At 49.9% G+C, this 12,052-nt stretch overlaps 1 long non-coding RNA gene across 1 annotated transcript; it reads right to left on the bottom strand.

Moving 5' to 3' along the window:
- Positions 1–1,720: 1,720 nt before the first annotated feature.
- Positions 1,721–8,146, bottom strand: LOC137206513 (uncharacterized). The gene is made up of 4 exons (XR_010934676.1): positions 8,000–8,146; positions 7,285–7,482; positions 6,552–6,615; positions 1,721–3,157 (listed from the first exon to the last, which is right to left on the bottom strand). It is a non-coding gene; the product is annotated as an uncharacterized lncRNA (long non-coding RNA).
- Between the last annotated feature and the right edge of the window lie 3,906 nt (positions 8,147–12,052).

Raw genomic sequence — 12,052 nt, 5'->3', positions numbered from 1 at the left:
TCTTCTTCGGCCAGCGTTGGATAGATGGCAGCTCCCTTCGGGGCGAGGGTGTGGCGCGCGGGCCGGCCTCGCGCCGCTGCTCCCAGCGCCCTGGCTGTGCAGTTGCCACCCTCGGTGGCCGTGGCTGCCGCAGGGACTCCGCCATTATCCCAGAGTCGGAACCGGTGCTCCAAGTGTCATTTAAAACTAAAATAAGACGGGGGAGTTCATTTATGCCGAGACTACGGCATTTTCCCAAGCTGCCTGCAGGACAGAAGAATAAAAAATTTATCCTTAATCGCATTTTGCTGAATTTCGCCTCAGGAGATTTCCTCCCCGCAGGAGTTTGGAAGGATTCCAGTCTGTGCTGCATCCCCTGCCTCAGCCAGCCTCCTGCCTCTCTTCTCCTCTTCGGGGACTCTGCAGCCACAGCCTGTCTTCTCTTCTTCCTGTCTTCACCCCGGAGACATGTCTGGACACTGGTCACCCCACCCCAGGCAACTCTGGGAAGGAAAGGGAAAAACCAGACAGCCCCATAATCAACTTCCCCTCCCTTTCCCCCTCCTCCCGCCTGTAGATGTGTGAGAAGACAGAACAACAGGGCACTAAAAGATGCTAAAAATTAAGGGGGGTGCACAGAGAAGTGGTGAAGCAAGGTCCAGGACACTAGATGATACAGTGATAACAACAGTTATGCATTTAAAAAGCAATCCATGTTTATGAATGTGTATTATGTAAATGCAGAAAGAAAAATTTAGAAAGATACCCAACAAACTTTTAACAGTGGTTCTTCTGGAATGGGGCATGAAGTGAGAAATAAGAAAAACGAAGAGGGGACTTCTGATTTCTGCTCCATGCGTACTTCTCCGCTGTTTACATTTTTTAAAAGTAACTTTTTAAATTTTAATTTAAAACATTAAAAGGGGATATCCAGGGCTTCCCTGGTGGCGCAGTGGTTGAGAGTCCGTCTGCCAATGCAGGGAACACGGGTTCGTGTCCCAGTCCAGGAAGATCCCACATGCCGCGGAGCGGCTGGGCGCATGAGCCATGGCCGCTGAGCCTGCGCGTCCGGAGCCTGTGCTCCGCGACGGGAGAGGCGACAGCAGTGAGAGGCCCGCGTACCGCAAAAAAAAAAAGGGGGGGGGATATCCAATGAGATTAAAAATAAATTCAAACTGTATTATATCGCTTTTTGGCAAATATGTGGGGAATTGCTATATGCTACCGATGGGAGTGTATACTGATAATCACCTGGTGGATGATTTTTCAGTATTTGTGGAAATTTAAATCCACAAGCCAGCACCCAGCACCTCCATTTTTCTGAGATGCGTGCACTAAAGAGACAGGCAAGGACATCCACTGTGGGACTGTCCACAATACCAAAGACCGACATCTGGGCTCTTCGTCTTTACCCTTGTTGAAGAATAACCCAGCCTCCCTCGACACGTGCTCCGTGTCACTCCCACCCAGGGGTTAGGGGTTTGGGCAGCTGGGCCAGGCCCCTGCCGGCCTTGTCTCCCACCACTGGCCCCGTTCTCTGCTTCTGGCCACAGCTGTCCCCATGGCGCCAGCAGACCCGGTGAGATTGAGAACCGTGTCATCTTTTTTTAAAATTTAATTTTATTTATTTTTTTATACAGCAGGTTCTTATTAGTTATCCATTTTACACATATTAGTGTATACATGTCAATCTCAATCTCCCCATTCATCACACCACCCCACTTCCGCCACTTTCCCCCCTTTGGTGTCCATACGTTTGTTCTCTACATCGGTGTCTCTATTTCTGCCCTGCTAACCGGTTCATCTGTACCATTTTTCTAGGTTCCACATATATGCGTTAATATACGATATTTGTTTTTCTCTTTCTGACCTACTTCACTCTGTATGACAGTCTCTAGGTCCATCCACGTCTCTACAAATGACCCAATTTCCTTCCTTCTTATGGCTGAGTAATATTCCAATATACCACATCTTCTTTATCCATTTGTCTGTCGTTGGGCATTTAGGTTGCTTCCATGTCCTGGCTATTGTAAATAGTGCTGCAATGAATATTGGGCTGCATGTGTCTTTTGAATTATGGTTTTCTCTGGGTATATGCCCAGTAGTGCGATTGCTGGGTCATATGGTAGTTCTATTTTTAGTTTTTTAAGGAACCTCCATACTGTTCTCCATAGTGGCTGTATCAATTTACATTCCCACCAACAGTGCAAGAGGGTTCGCTTTTCTCCACACCCTCTCCGGTATTTGTTGTTTGTAGATTTTCTGACGATGCCCATTCTAAGTGGAGGTATCACCTCACACCAGTGAGAACCGTGTCTTCTTCTCGATGGCATTCCAGAGCCGAGCACTCAGTAGGTTTCAGCCAACATTCGTGGAATGAAATAAATGAATTCATTTCTCAGGAAGCGTCCAAGAGACTTGACGGGTCCTTGTCAGATCTGGTCCCAGAGGAAGGCGGAAACTTTCCATAATTCTTCCTTCTTTCACAGCGGCAGAGAGTGCCGGCTGCCGCCCCATGGCCACGCTCCCCACCTCCTTCCTGAGCAGCAGATCCCAGCTAATGGCCTACGGGTCCCTGCTCCCCTTGCAGCTCGAGCACAATGAAATGAGCGTGGATGCTGACCGGAGCTGTGGGAGGAGGGGCTCCTTAAGAGGTGGACAGCCAGCCGGGGGTGCCCCTTTTGCCCTGTCCCCTGTCATTGACTGGGTTCCCTCACAAGCTGACTCTGAGTCAAGGATTCAAGCGTAATGGATTTTTTCAGAGTAGCGCCATGGGGAGGTGAGTCGGAGAAAGGGAGGAACAGTGCACAGCACACAGATGGGCAGTCACTGCTGTGGGCGACGACTCAGTGCTGCTGGGACCTTCGGGGAAATGGTGCAGAACACACCTCTCAGACTTATCCCACCAGGAGGCGAAGAAGCTGAGGTATTTATCCACCAGCTCTTGTTTATCTCTGAGGACTGCTTAAGGGCACTTCCTGTTTTCAGCCCCTGTTCCTGAGCTGAGAGTGAATCTCCTGGCAGAGTCATGGGGGCTTACAGTAGGGCAACCTTGGCCTATATAAGAACAGTGAGAGTCATCAGCAGTTCTTCTTACACTCCCAGTCCCTTTCTTCCTCCCTGGAACACAGAGTTGATGTCCGGAGTTTCAGCAGCCATATTTGACCATGAGGCAAATCTAGGTATGGAAACCACACGCTAAAGATGGAGAAGCAAAACCACAAAAACAAAAACCAAAATAACAAGAATAATACCTGGGTCTTAACTAACACCACAGAGCTGCCATCACAACCTACTTTCAAACCAGAGAGGTAAATAAATTCTCATCTTAAGCCACTATTATTTTAGATGTTTGTTAGCAGCAACCAAATGCTCCTAACTGACAGGTCATGCAATGGCCATGTTCCTCACTCCTGTTATGAGCCCTAATAATGCTGCCATGGGTGATCATGAGAGGGAGAAGGGGGATACTCTAATGATACCAAAATAACAGCTAACACATAATGTTTCTTCTGCACTTAAGCACTTTATGTGCCTTAACCTGTTTAGTCTTCATAACAACCCCAAGAAACAGATACGATTATTATTTCTATTTCATGGATGAGACTGAAGCACAGAGAGGTTGAGCCACTTGTCCAAAGTCACACAACTAGTAAGTAGCAAAGCTTGGATGTGAACCCGGGCCGTCTCGCTCTGGAGCCCAACTCCAATCCGCTACAATGCATCACCTTCTCCCTCAGCCTCTCCTGATATCCTTGAAAAGCCATTTCATTCCCCCACCTGCTCCCTGCCTTGAAACTTTCCAGAATGACAACTTTGATACTTCACATTATAAGTGAAATAAACCCATCAGGCTTAACAAAGAAAAGAATATGATTTCTGAACAAGCCTTTCTCAGGACAAAGATTAAATTGCCTCTTTGCAATTTAACAAAGCTCTTTATAGAAGAGGGGATGGAGGGTGGAGAGAAAACTCCTCAGAACCTGAGGAGAAGGCGTTGGGCTCCATAAAGCCTCGGCAGCCGAGGGCACGTGGACGTTCCCGAGCGCGTCCAACAAGAGAGCAGCGGGGCCTCTGCCCTATGCCGGACTGTATGCTGGGCCTGAGGATACAGCCGTGAACAAGACCACAGAGATCTCAGCCTCATAAAGGCACAGTCTGGGGAGGAGTGAGACATTAATCACGTTGTCAAAGGCATAAATGTAAAAGTATGATTGTGATAGGAGGGTCTGACCTTGACACGTGCAAAAGGCCCTGTGGCTGAAATGATTAAATGTGATAAAACGTAAACCTTTTAAGACACAACTTGCTGAATGGGAGCATTATGGGTATTTCCTCGGGCTGATGCCAGCAAGCATTTGCATCAACTAAGAAATTTCCCTTGTTGTGACTCTGCGCTCCACAAGCCACCCTCTGGCTTGTCTTCCACGGCAAGGTCTGCTTAGGAGGAGAATAGGGCTGATCACTGACCCAACAGTAGGTATTTCTTATTATAAGCAAATTCGGTGGCATTCTGGTCTGATGTAAGAACTCGGTTAAGATGCGAGATGGGCCCAGCTAAGCAAGTTGGTGCAATCAGGGGTCTCAGCCAGGGTTGATGTCTCTGACCTACTCTAATTTCACCCAGATAATCAGCCCCACCCAGTGAGCCAGCCCTTTGCAAGTGGACATTCTCCACCCCACCCCTCACCCACTGGAGTTACTGTGAGGATTAAAAACAAGGGGTTTGGCAGCCGCATAGCACAGGGAGATCAGCTCTGTGCTTTCTCACCACCTAGAGGGGTGGGATAGGGAGGGTGGGAGGGAGGGAGACGCAAGAGGGAAGAGATGTGGGAACATATGTATATGTATAACTGATTCACTTTGTTATAGAGCAGAAACTAACACACCATTGTAAAGCAATTATACTCCAATAAAGATGTAAAAAAAAAATATATATATATATAGTTGACAAAAAACGCTAAGTACTTTTTACATATAATCTTATTCTTAACTTCTTTTAGTAAATTAAAATGTCAATCAATTTAATTATTTCTCAGCCATTTCTTGCTAAGATCTAATAAACACATTCCTTTAGCTTATGAAGAAATTATACTGGAATGTTTTCTTTTATCCAATGCTGGCAATATTTTTTAAAATTTCACATTATATAACAATTTTACATCATGTTAAAATCTTGCCGTAGCATCAATCTTTAGATTACAGCATCCTTTTCTTATATTCGTTTGCTTTTATCTGCTGTGGAGAAATTCTTTTATGTCGTACTTCTTTAAAGTTTGTTTTGCATCTCTTTGTCAAAAATGTCCGCCATTTATTTACCCCATGTAGATTTGAAAGAAACAATAAAAACAATTCTTGTTTTTAAAAAAAAAAGGGGGGGTGCTTGGGAGACAGTATGTTTCCTTTTTATCATTTCTCAGATTTCAGACAAGCATCTCAGCCTGGCTTCAGGCAAACCCGGTGCTGCAGGAAGCCCTCAGCTCCTGCGTCTTTCCAGACATCAGCTGAGGGTCTCAAACATCCTAAGAGCAAATGTAAACTTTGCATTCTGTGTCTCCACGTGAACGAGGAGGCCGCTGGCCCCAGCAGCAAACAGAGACTGCATTGACATGTCACCCCACGACCTCATTTCTAAATTCAAACAAGGTAATGTCTCCCATAATGGGCTGTTGGGGCCTCCCTGCCCTGAGAAGGCATATTTTATCATCGCCTTGTTGGACCAGGATTCAGAAAGGGCTCACCAGCCGCCTGACAAGGCATCACAGTGTCCCCTTGAAAGGTTGTTGCCAGCTGTGAGCCCATCACTGTGAGTCTGGGGGGACCAGGCCAGATGCCAGCTCATCTGCCCACAGCTTGGCCCCATCCTGGGGTCCACCCTGTTTGCAAGGCTCCCCCCGGGAAAGATGCTCAGTGTGGCTGGGCCAGAGCAGGTGCGGAGAAGGCCGTTCCTGTGCCAGGAACTGCTTCTTCCCTGCCAGGGTCAGTGTCAGAGGGCACCTCTGGTCCGGCTCACGCCTTATTACTGGGGATGTTGAGACCACAGTGGGGGAAGGACATGGCCAAGGTCACAAAGCAAGTCAAAGCACAGCCAAGAAGAGAGAAACTCATCTTCCCTCTACCCTCCACCGGCCAGCCCAGAGGGGCACGGCAGCCCCACCCAACAGGTCACCCAGACTACTCACGTTTCAGGACCTGGTTGGGCTCCCCCTTCTTCCAGACCCCTCCTGACCATTCAGGCAGGCAGCAGGCCCCTTGTCCCAGCCCCACTGTCCCGAACTTCTCCCAGCACATCACTGAGCCCTGTGTTGGCCCTGCCTGGACACTTGTCTGACTCCTCATAGCACAGACCCCACGAGGGCAAGGGCCGAGGTGTGTGCCTTTATGCTGCACTATGGAAGAGGCACCCACGCTCGCAGATGTACGCACTCGCACAGGCACACGCTTATACAGGCCCACATTCTCACACAAGCTCAAACTCCCACAGAGACACACACTTAAACACACATGCACACACACTTATACACACTAGTACACACCCTGTGAATGAAGGGATGGATGAATGACACACTCACCACCCGTTGCACATTCTTGATTTCACACTCCTGGATCTCTGTCCCAGCAGGACCAGGCTGGCCGCTGAAAAGAAAAGGATTCTGTTGTCCTAGTGGTGCTCTGATTTGCTTTGTGACCTTGGCCACCCTTGCCCCCCATCAAGGCCTGTTTCTCTGTTAGTCAGAGGGGTGGACCATGTGCCCACTTCTCACTCGAGCGTGCGTTCATGACTTAGCACGAGCCCAGACTGCAGAGGTGAGCGGGCTGCGTTGGATCCCGGGCCAGCGCCCACCAGCTGTGTGACTCCAGCTGAACCATTCAACCCCCCTGAGCCCCAGTCTCCTCAACTGTAAATGAGCGTAGTAATAACCTCCTCACAGGTCTGCAGCCCCCGGCACTGGACAAGCATTTGGTCTCTCCTAGTTTAGGGTACCCCAAACACAGAGCCTGAGGCAAGGGTTTTGGTGCAAGTAGTTTAGGGGAGGTGGTCCAGGAGGGGAGGGAGTGGAGAGCAAGGCAGTGAAGAAGGTAAATGAATACAAGGTGTGATAGAGTGGCCCCCCTGTGGCCAGGGACCTGCTTAGAGACTGTGTAGGACATGCCTCAACATTGCCCCACAAAGGGCCAAGGGGTCTTGACCTCCCAACTCCTGTCTGTCATTGACTGAGGCTGCCCCTGGGGAGGGTAAAGGAGGACGTCTTAACTCCCCAGCACTTCTGCTCTGTCTCTATGCTTGGGCTCAGAATACTCCACCTGTGGCCAGAGAAACCCTGAGGCTTCAGAAGTGCAGGAAGCCGTCAGCAGCCGAGCTCCAGGGTGGACCATGGAGATAGGGTGGGCCATTGACAGCATCTGCTAGAGCTGCTGACATCACCGTCATCAGCCACAGCAGCGGCGTCACAGCATCATCACTGCTATATCATCATCATCTTCTTCATCACTGTCTTCATCCTATGCCCAAACATCAACCCGAACACAGACCTTACACCTTTCACAAAAATTAACTCAAACAGGATCATAGACCTAAGTGTAAAATGCAAAGCTAAGAAACTTTGAGAAGGAAACAGGAAAGAACTCTAGGTGACCCTTGGTTGGGCAATGAGCTATTAGGTACCAAAAAATGGGATCCGTACGAATGAAATAATCTATAAGCTGGACTTCATTAGCATGAAAAACTTCTGCTCTGTGAAAGACACTGTTAAGAAAATGAGAAGACAAGCCATAGACTGGGAGAAGACATTTGCAAGAGACACATCGGATAATGGACTGTTACCCAAAATATACAAAGAACTCTCAAAACTCAACAATAAGAAAACACACAACCCAATTTAAAAATGGGCCAGAAACCTTCACAGACACCTCACCAAAGAAGATATACAGAGAGCACATAAGCATATGAAAAGTTGCTCCACATTATACATCATCAGGGCAAGGCAAATTAAAACAACAATGAGATACCACGACATACCTATTAGAAAGGCCAAAGTCCAGGACACTGACAACACCAAATGCTGGTGAGGTTGTGGAGCCACAGGAACGCTCGTTCAGTGCTGGTGGGAAATGCAGAAGGTGCTGCCACTTTGGAAGACAGTTTGACTGTTTCTCATGAAACCAAACTCTTCTCATGGGATCTGGTGATCAAACTCCTTGGTATTTATCCAAAAGAGCTGAAAACATGTCCACACAAATACCTGCACATGGATGTTTATGGCAGCTTTAGTCATAACGACCAAAACTTGGAAACAGCCAAGATGTCCTTCAGTAGGTGGATAAATAAATAAATAAACGGTGACGCATCCAGACAGTGGAATGTTACTCAGCACTAAAAAGAAATGAGCTAGCAAGCCATGAAAAGACATGGAAGAAGCTTAAATGCATATTACTAAGTGAAAGAAGCCAATCTGGAAAGGCTACATGTTATATGATTGCAACTATATGACATTCTGGAAAAGGAAAGATTGTGGGGACAGTAAAAAAAAGATCAGTGGTTGCCAGAGGTGGGGGCAGGGGGAGGAAAGGATAGGCAGAGCACAGGGGATTTTTAGGGCAGTGGAAGTAGTCTGTATGATACGATAATGGTCGTTCGTGACATCAAACGTTTGCCCAAACCCGTAGAATGTACAACACCAAGAGTGGACCCTATACTACAAAATAGGATGGTCAGGGAAGAGCTGCTTGAGGAGGGGACGTTTGAGCAAAGACCTGAAGGAGGTGTGTGGTGAGCCGTGCCGGCATCTGCGGGAAAAGCATTCCAGGCAAAGGGAACAGCCAGTGCAAAGGCCCTGAGGCCACAGTGTGCCTGCAAGGAAGCCAGTGGGGCTGGACGTAGTGAGCAAGGGGGGTGTAGAAGGAGGTGAGTTTGGACAAGTGGCAGGTTTTGTGGACATAGATCAGGTAGGGCCCTGAGACCATTTTAAGAGCTTTGGGGTTTACTGTGAATAAAATGGGAACATTGCAGGGTTTTGAACAGTGGCCTGTCACGCTCTGACCTATCATTTGGAGCATAGTGGGGTGAGGACAGAAGCAGGGAGACCGGGGAGGGGCCATGGCCATGGTCCAGGCTGCAGAGCCTGCTGGCCTGGCCCGGGGGGTGGCAGAGGGAGCGGCAGGCGTGGCGAAATTCCTGTGGGTGTGGAACACAGAGCCGACTGGATTTCCTGGCTGGGTGGAGAGGGTCTTTGCAGTGGGGGGCGATCTTGGGGAACCCGCATTTCCCAGGAGGCCCCGGCTGAGCAGCCTCCCTCAGCATCAGTGCCCGAGGCCTGGCACCCTCGGGAGGCTGTCGTGGCAAGAGAAGAGTTTCCCCAGAGAAGATGCCGCTCTCCCGAGTGGGGCTCCTGACCCAGGAAAACGCTCCGAGAAAGGTGGGAAGCTGGTATTCCTTTGTCCCGAGGAGAACATTCTGTGGCCATGAATCTTCATTCAGCCGTCACCAAAGTGACAAACATCCCCACCTCCCTGCTGCTGCCGCCTGGCAGTCGCTCTGTTTACAGGATGTCTAGACAGTTTGGGGGGGTCGGGGAGTGGAGTCCCAAGGCAGTTCTCAGACTGGGCACATGGCTGTTTCTGCAGAGAAGAACTAAACCAAGAGGCAGAAATCTGCCTCTGTCTGGAGAGTTCATTAAATAGGAATACGCTTAATTCTTTTCTTTTTTATCAGTTGACAGCTTCCAACAGATAAAGCTTATTTTATTTAAGCTTTCACATGCCTGGTGAGATAAATAGCCCTGAATTCCAGTCTTCACTTTCAGGGGAAAAAAATTAAAACGGATGAAATCAGAATCTTGAATAGGTTTCTTGAAACTTGTGCAAGGGTGGACCCATGTGACTGGGGCTGAATTCAACCAACCCCACTCTGCGGGGAGCGTGGAGGCGTGGGCAGGCCCCCGAGAAGGACCTAAGAGAACTTGTCAGTGGAGATCGTGCTAGAGAGGACACTGCCCGGCTTCCATCCCGGAGGGCTGTGAGGAAGAGAGACGGGGCTGCAGGGACCATGGGTTCGGTTCCGGCCCGGCTACCGTGAGCTGCCGTAAAACTTTGTCCCTTGTGCCTCAGTTTCCCCAGCTGGAGTGCTGTGAGCTCACGGGCACAATGTGGGAACAGGTCCCTGGCCCAGAGATGGCAAGCGTGTGCCGTCCCCTCCGCGCGCTCCAGGGAAGGAGATCTGGGATGCAGTCCTGCCTACGAGCAGCATCTGGCCCTGACCTCGGCTTCCAGTCTGAGCCCAGGAGCCCTCTCACAAGGCCAGGGCCCTCTGAGATCCACACGGAGTTGGGGGGTCCCATTTCGGGGAAATGGGGGCTCTGAGCGGCAGCGACAGACACTGGAGCTGATCTCACGGAGAAGCAGCTTGTCAACAGGAGCCGGGGGCTCACAGAACTACCCGGATGGAAGGAGACTTGGGCTCCAAAAGGCAAATCGTGATCCAAGCGTGGGAGGATGGGGGGAGACTTCCGAGTGAGGCCAGTGCTTGCCGCGTGCTGAGGACCCGCGGTGGCTGCCAGCGCTGGGCCGGGACTTCTGCTCGCATCTGAGCTATTAGGGCTGGGCCCAGGATCGCCCCACGCAGAGCCCCACTCACCTCCTGGGTGGCCAGGGGGCACCCAGACCTCAGACTCCCACCCTGGCCTGTCAGGGCTGGGCCCTGGGACCCTGGCTCCTGCTCTGCCTCTAACCCAGGTCCAGGGACCTTCCCCCCGCACCCCAGCTCACGCTCAGAGGCAAGTCCTGGGCCAGGGCCGGGCCTCCAGCCCGGGACACTGAGTCCCTTGGATCTGTCCAGGCACCTCCACGGTGGATTCCCCAGATCCCAGCTGCTTTGTGTCACTAGTTCCTGATCCCCAGCCCGTCAGTGGCTCTGATCAGAAAGCGGAGAAATACCTGTAGTGGCTCCATGAGTCCACCTGTTACTGACCCACCTGGAGTTTTGCATTAAGTCAGTTGGAAAAAATTGCTTTAAAAAATAGTACGAGGGAGGGAGTAACAGGACAGCTCGGGCTTCTTTGGGGTGTTGGAGTGCCTTGGGGTCCGGACTATGTTGGTGGATCCAAGAAATGCACAGGGGGCAGGACGACACTGACACAGGAGGGCAAGGAGAGTGTGGAAATCGGGAAGCACGACGGGTTCATCTTGGTTGTGACATTGTCCTGTCGTTCTGCAAAATGTTACCATTGAGCAGAAACCAAGCAAAATGCACAAATGATCTCTCTGGGTTATTTCTTACAGTTGCATTTGAATCTATAATGACCTCAGTAAGATAACAAACTTTTTTTTTTCTATTTTTGTTTTTTTCTGTTTTTTTTTTTTTTTTTTTTTTTTTTGCGGTACGCGGGCCTCTCACTGTTGTGGCCTCTCCCGTTGTGGAGCACAGGCTCCGGACGCGCAGGCTCAGTGGCCATGGCTCACGGGCCCAGCCGCTCCGCGGCATGTGGGATCTTCCCGGACCGGGGCACGAACCTGCGTCCCCTGCATCGGCAGGCGGACTCTCAACCACTGCGCCACCAGGGAAGCCCACAAACAATTTTTTTTTAATGAAAACCCCTGAACCTGATGACCTTTGAATGCTTTTAATGCATTCATTAATTTATTCCAAAGGTTCAATCGAACTTTTATTCAAAAAATATACATTAAGCAGTGTGTTAGTCAGTGGGCTGCCACAACAAGATAACATAGACTGGGTGGCTTGACATGAGATCTAAATCACAGGAAGAATCCAACCCATGAGGTTCAGGGCCAGAAGGTTCCAGAAAGAGGAAACTGCAGAGCTTGGGCTGTGAGGTGGGAATAAGCCAGCCCGTCTGAGGTCAGCAAACAGCAGGCTGCAGAAGGACAGGGCATATGAGGAAGATGGTGCGGGCTTGTCCCGGACAGAGCTGAGGGGCCTGCGTAGCACAGGTGGGTCAGGGGCCTTTGTCCCTGGTGACGTGAGGAGTCCCCAAAGGTGACATGATGAGTTTTTACGTTTTTAAAAGATCATTGTGGCTTCACATTCCTTCCAGCCCAGAAGCTATATGCTAACTGG

Source organism: Pseudorca crassidens, chromosome 15, assembly GCF_039906515.1.
Source record: "Pseudorca crassidens isolate mPseCra1 chromosome 15, mPseCra1.hap1, whole genome shotgun sequence".
In the NCBI taxonomy this organism is placed as follows: domain Eukaryota; kingdom Metazoa; phylum Chordata; class Mammalia; order Artiodactyla; family Delphinidae; genus Pseudorca; species Pseudorca crassidens.
This window is presented reverse-complemented; position numbering and strand designations above follow the sequence as displayed.